Here is a 6,652-nt window from a genome sequence, read left to right as displayed (position 1 = left end):
TTAAGCTCCCAGAGGCTTGGCAACCGAGCCTGCCCAAATAAAACACACACTTCCTGTTATACCTTTCAAAGTAAAAATCCGTATTTTCAAACGAGGTCGTACTTTTACTTTTTAACTGCAAGAAATGGTGATCACACTGACTTCCTGTGCTACTGTTGCCGCCATTGCTATCTCCAATGCACAAAACCGAGCATGTAATCCAGTAGTAACACCACCACAAACTGCAGTTTAAAAATTTTGAAAAGATTTAAATCAATAACTCTGTGCTAAAAACAATTAAAATTCTGTTCTATTACTGTTCTATTGCAATGCGTTTCTCAGTCGTTTGATTTGAAATGGAAGATGAAAAACTTGTGCTCCCTCATTATCCAAAATAGCTGTCATCTTAATAAAAGGATATTAATATTGTTTTATTTTGTTTTCCCCTCTTGTGTCATTTCCGTTAATTAATTAAACAGCGCCCCTCCTGGTTGTCGGTTAAAAGTGTCAAACAAGATGTCGCCAGCGTCCCGCCCTTTTTTTTGGTTCCGCTACTGCGAATCTATGGAAGAACACAGCGTTGGAGAAGAAAAACAAACCCTGAAGTGAAGTAACTCATACTTGCTCACACTCTGAACTTTTCATAACAGAAATATTATCAAAAATATTTAAATTAAACAAGTGGTTAAGAGTTAGCTTGTTTTTGACTGTTGCCAGTGATATCGGCTAACGTCGTCTGGAAGCTAGCAAAGATGGAGAGGAGCAATAAAGACTTCTGTCAACCAACAACTGTAGTGGGACATTAACGACATGATGTGGAAACTTCATCTACATGAAACAAAGAAGGATGGCCTTCAACTTCAAAAACGTGAGTCTAATAACACTCCCTGGATGTTTTTATTTATTTATTGCTAGCTTGTTCCTTTTCCGGATGGCTAATTGTCTCTCCATGGCTGTTGTTGATGAAGGCTGTGTACTGTGCTGAAGCTGCTGTGTTGTTGTTGCTGTCTACAGAGACACAACAAGGCCTGCAGAAGTTTTAGTTTTAGTTGTTTTTTTTATTTATTAGTTGTTCAGTTAACTGTTGACTGCATGGTATGTGATTGGGCAGATGCAGAAGGTTAGTAAAATGCTAGTGGTGGTTTGGTTTTGTTTATGTTGTATTGTACTCATTGGGTCATTGGCCTTAATAAGTAACTGAAAGGCCTTGTTTGCTATCTTTTACACACAGTACCAAACATCTAACTAATAAGGACTATGTAAGTCATGTATTTTATACATGCATACCTTTTTGATTGAATGCACTTACTTGTGAATGGTTAGCACTGATACTGTATAAGCTTTATAGTACTGTACATTTTTTGCATGCTGAAAAGTCATGTATATATGATCCTATGAACCTTGATTTTTAAATATTCTTGGTAAAATGGGACATTGTCCTACTTTTATAATTTATTTATTTGAATGACTCATCTGACTTGGCTTTTGAACCTCTCCTCTGCTGAAATGAGCGCTGAGTTTCAGAGATAATTTAAGTGGCGCCTCTGAAAGAACAGCTGGCCCCAGTCTGGCTCTTAAGCCAGATCTGCCACTGCAGTCTATCCAACATATGAACTGTCTGCTTAACACTACATAAATTTTGTGCAAACCAGTGCATGATAGTTGTTAAATTTTGAAGTTCCCATAAGAATAAATGAAGTGCTCGTCCAGTTGTTGTGAATTTCACTAGAACAGTGACAGGTGTAATTAAGTTGGAAGAGATGAGTTCATGCAAACACCATAAAACTAATGGAATGGATTTCCCTCCTGTAATTAAGATGAAATTTGGTGTCAGTTATAACCTTGCCCCTGCTAATTATGTACAAGTGATTTATTCTCTGTTACACGCAGGAATATTAATTTGTGTCTTGCATTAGTGAATAGTGGAAACGTGTGTACGCACAAATGTGCACATACACTCTTGGACAAATATAAACATACAACATCTTTACATGCATCCGCTGGGATTCGTCATAATTTTGCATAGAAATGGATTTTGCTCCGAATTTGCATCCAGGAGTCTGATCTCCTATCTCCTTGTCATCTTCGATTATCAATTTTTGATTTCTAACCTACTAGAGGGTGTCATGCATGGGAGGAATCAGGCCCCTTACACATATCTGATCTTGCATTTTACCAGGTGGTCACAGTGTTTTAGTAGAACTTAAACAAGTTGATTGAGCGATTGATAGAAAATCCATCTGCAACAACTTTCATGGATTAATTGTTTACATCTATTTCTAATCAAGTATATGAACCATTCTCTGGTTCCAGTTTCTCCATTGTGAGGATTTGTAGCTTTTTGTTGTTTTTATATGTTTGTTAACTGAAAGAAATTGGTTTACAAGACATCTGAAGATGTCAAATGGAGTTCTGGGAAACTATTTGGATGTTTTATAGACTAAACAATTAATAAAAAAATAAGGGATAGAACAATAGCTAATAAAAGTAATTGTTAGTTGCTTCCTTACTTTTTCATTAATGTTTACTAGTTTTAACTTTATTATATTTTATTGTTAACTCAAATTGAAAATGTCTTTAAATCTTAAATCTTATGTGGTGATGCAGAATATAGATTGACACTTTTTAAAATAATACAGACAAAAACAAATAATTTACAAATGTATTAACATTTGCAGACTTCTACATTGTAGATGTTATTGTGCATGTGTGTCTGCCTTCAGTCTGTGTTTCCTGAGAGCCACTAGGTGGCAGTAGATACCCAGAAATCCAATAATTCAAGAGGCCTGCATCTCTACTGTGCATCCTGTTGTAGCTGCAAATGCAAAAAGAGGAACTAACATTTAAAAAAAAAAAAAATCTTTTGTGTAATTGTCTCATGTAAATTAGTTTAATTTTATATTTGTATAATTAGTAACAGGTTTTACAATGGCTTCAAGAACCAGTTAGATTTTTCTTTTTAAAGGAAAGGACAAGTCCATCTATTTCCAACATGACACATACTCAGCTTGTTAAAACAGATTTGTATTTTTTTGTATTTTCTGTGGCACTCGCTGTGAATTGACAATATCATGGTATTTGGGGTGCTTGCTCCCCTGTTCCTAGAAACTTACAGTCGGCTTAACTTTAAAGTATGCATAAAAATACAGTATTTATCAGAGATGAATTGGATAGGATTTATCCATCAGGAGCGTTACAGCGGTCTTGTCTACCTCTACATTCCTAGCATCTGGATATGAGCCAGTTTTTCTTTTGGATTCAGTTCCAACCTTAGAGAACGGACAACAATGGATGATGCATGTCTTATTGTTCATTTGCTTAAATAGCCTCTGTTGTTTTTGCCATCTTGGAGGTCTGCCAAATATCTGAATATGAGGTATACACATATTCCAGGCTTGTTTTGCTCATTGTTGTCTTGTGCACATGCTTGAAATAACAGGATTCTTTTCTTGCTGTGGCAGCCTTGCTTCTCCACATGAAAAAGAAGATATTCTTTGTTTAATGTGGAAATGCAACAAGGGGAAAAAAATAATTGTTTACATACACAAACGTGAATGTAATTACTCATAATTTCCTGGTTGGAACAAAGGCTTTTACCCTCACAATAATGAAAGTATTGTCATGCACACTGTCCAAACAATACAGTTAATAGTAAAACATTAGCATCCTACAATTATGGTGGAGAACTATCTGTTTTTTGTAACTTGTGTTAGCCATAAAGGATCTTATTGATCCACAGACTGGTTTCTTTATATTTGTTGTTGTTGTTGGTTTAAATCTTCTCCCTTGTAATTGGCAGTGTTGGAGGAAGTATTGAGATCATTTGCTGAAGTAAAAGAACAATACCACTGTGTAAAAAAAATACTTCATTACAAGTAAAAAGTCTGTGTCAAAATTTTACTCATATTAAAAGCACAAAAGTATCAGCAGTATATTGGAATATTGTTATTGTTATTTTGTTATTGTTATTTCTAAGTGTCAAAGTGGAACTTTATTTAATGTTGGGTATTTTATTCTATCTATTTTATAAACTGTTAAAGTTTACTTCTGTAAAGTAACTGCAGCTGTGAAATAAATATAGTTAAATAAAAAGTACAATATTTGCCTCTCGAATGTAGTGAAGTAGAACTATAATGAAGCATAAAACAGAAATACAAGTACCACAAAACTGTACAGTACTTGAGTAAATGTACTCAGTTACTTTCCACCACTGGTCACCAAAAAAACATCCATGTCTCCGCTTAATATCTGATCTTTTGTCAACATTAGAAAGCAATAAGTACTGTTACAAATAAGGTGTGTCTCATGCACAGCAGTCCCCATTGACTTCAGCATAAAAGCAGCACTGTCGGTTTAAACTTAGCAAAATAAAAGCCTCTTGGATGTAGCACATCTCTATTAATTTGGAGCTGTCTTTTAATTTTACCTCATCTTTGTTCTGCAGCCACAAATGATTTCAGCCCAACATAAATAAGTTATTACGAGCACCGAGCTATCAACACAGACACATAAACATAATTAACTTTGAATTAATTTAATTTAAAGGGAGCATATAACAAGAGAAAGTGATCCTTAAATCACAGTGGTTATAATACACATTGATCATAATAGATATTTTAAATAAATGCATGATAAAAAAGTACAATTTCTTCGAATAAACCCTCTCAGAAAATAAACATACACAGTGTCACTCCAAGTAACGGTCCTCTTATTGTATGTGAATGAACTCCATCCCAGCGTTTAGTCAGTGTCTCTCCTAATTCACCATCATGACTCCAGCCGCTAATGGGATTGTAGTCAGGCCTATTTATTGCCATTAGGGAATTGAGGCTACATACAGTGGGTGAGGGGTTAATTAGAAACAACTGAAGGGGTCAGAGGTGTATATGTGCATAAGTGTTGAGCACATGTGATCATGAGAGGGCTGGACCTTTGGTAATGGAGGGCGGATTTAAGCAAGGATCCTTGGGAGAAGATTTATCCGCCGCCTGTGACACGGGGACAAATAGTGCCGATAGGTGAAGGCCTCTCGGTGTAGAGTCCAGTGTGGATGACAAATAGCTTCTGTGTGTGTGTGTGTGTGTGTGTGTGTGTGTGTGTGTGTGTGTGTGTGTGTGTGTGTGTGTGTGTGTGTGTGTGTGTGTGTGTGTGTGTGTGTGTGTTAGACGGATGAGGAGAGGTGGAGGGGTAAATAGGATGCCAGACCATATTCACTTATCACTGAGTCAGGGCCTTCCTCGAATCCTCTCCTGACATCCAGCAGGGACTCATTCGCTTCTCTCCCTCGCCTCTCTTGTTTTGTCCCTGCCTCTCTCTTTCCTCCTATTTATCTCTCTTCTCTTTAATACTCACTTCCACCCCCCCCCCCACCCCCCCACCGCCCTCTCCCCAGCCCCTCCTCCCTCACCTCCTCTCCTCCAGCGCTCTCAGCAGTATCTCCCCAGCCTCTCAGCTTCCCATATTACACTGCCAGATAAGAGAGGAGAGGGCCCCGACTGACAGGAACCCCAAATTAATTTACAAGCAATGATGCCGTTCCTGGGCCGATAGAACAGTCTTTATACAATATGAAGGGACGGGGAGTGATGCCTCAGAGGCTCCTCTGGGGAGGGTGTGCAACCATTCTATCTTTGTAATTATAGGGAGAGACCTTGATCCCTCTCTGTCTCTGTCTGTCTCCCGTGGTCTATTTTTCCTCGATAAATGTTGTAGAAAGAACCCCTGAGACAAATCCAAGCTTAGCGCTATGGACATAGGCAATGAAGAAATCTGTGGTTTGCTTTCAATCTCAAGTTTTTCTTTCTCTCAGTGGCTCACATTAAGCATGAATTGATCGTACATTACATTGTGTATTCTTCAGGACGTTGCTTTCAGAAGACAATCGTGGCACAGTTGTTCCTTCCTTCTCAGTCTCCCACCGCTGTTGCTTTTCAACACTTGATGCACGATTCGCCACAGCTCTGTGGCCTTAATAGGCTTACCGCACCATAGAATCTAAAGAAATGTAAGTGGATTAAGGAAATCAGTTTTCCAGTTTATATAGCATTCATTAGCCACTGCCAACAGTTGATGTCGGACCAAAGCTTTTACTATGGGAGCCATTCCACCCAGCGTTTTTTGGCGTACATGCTTCAACATCCCCTGACAGGCGAAATGAGGAAATAATAAAGGAAGTCTGGATGCGCTCATGGTTTGCTCTCACACAGTCGAGGGCTGGTCCTTGAGTCTACTCACTCACCAGGCAGCATTTTTTCCCGTAGCTGCACAGGAGCTGTCAAAGGTTCTGTGACGTGCTGTACAGCTCACCGGTCAATGATTCTTCCTTTTGTTCATTTTTGTGCCTTTTTGACCAAATCATGAGCCTCAGGAACTTCCTTTTTTTTTTTTTTTTTTTTTTTTACACAAACCAAGACACAAAACAAGAGTCATTGTGTTTGTTCTTTGTAGTTTACTGTGTGTGAGAGAATGTGATGTTTGAATCGCCATTGGAAAGGAGACAGACACTAAACTAGCTAATGCAGCAAACACATGGTACTGTCTCACTTTTATTTTTTTGGCCTTTTTGGCCCAAAATAAAAACCCACAGGAAGTCGACTCAAGCTATTTTTCTTTTTTTTTTTTTTTTAAAAACCTCAACGCAAAGTATGAACAAGCAGATCCTTAGATTTGTTTT

General features: G+C 37.9%; 1 protein-coding gene across 1 annotated transcript in view; it reads left to right on the top strand.

The window, feature by feature from the left end:
* Positions 1 to 741: 741 nt before the first annotated feature.
* The window catches only part of LOC130165210 (metalloreductase STEAP3-like), a 134,591-nt gene continuing 128,680 nt past the window's right edge, over positions 742 to 6,652 (top strand). Inside the window, exon 1 of the mRNA XM_056370257.1 lies at positions 742 to 847. The gene's annotated coding sequence lies outside the window, so the exon portion shown is untranslated. The remainder of the gene's footprint in view (positions 848 to 6,652) is intronic.

Source organism: Seriola aureovittata, chromosome 24 (assembly GCF_021018895.1).
Source record: "Seriola aureovittata isolate HTS-2021-v1 ecotype China chromosome 24, ASM2101889v1, whole genome shotgun sequence".
NCBI lineage: Eukaryota > Metazoa > Chordata > Actinopteri > Carangiformes > Carangidae > Seriola > Seriola aureovittata.
This window is presented reverse-complemented; position numbering and strand designations above follow the sequence as displayed.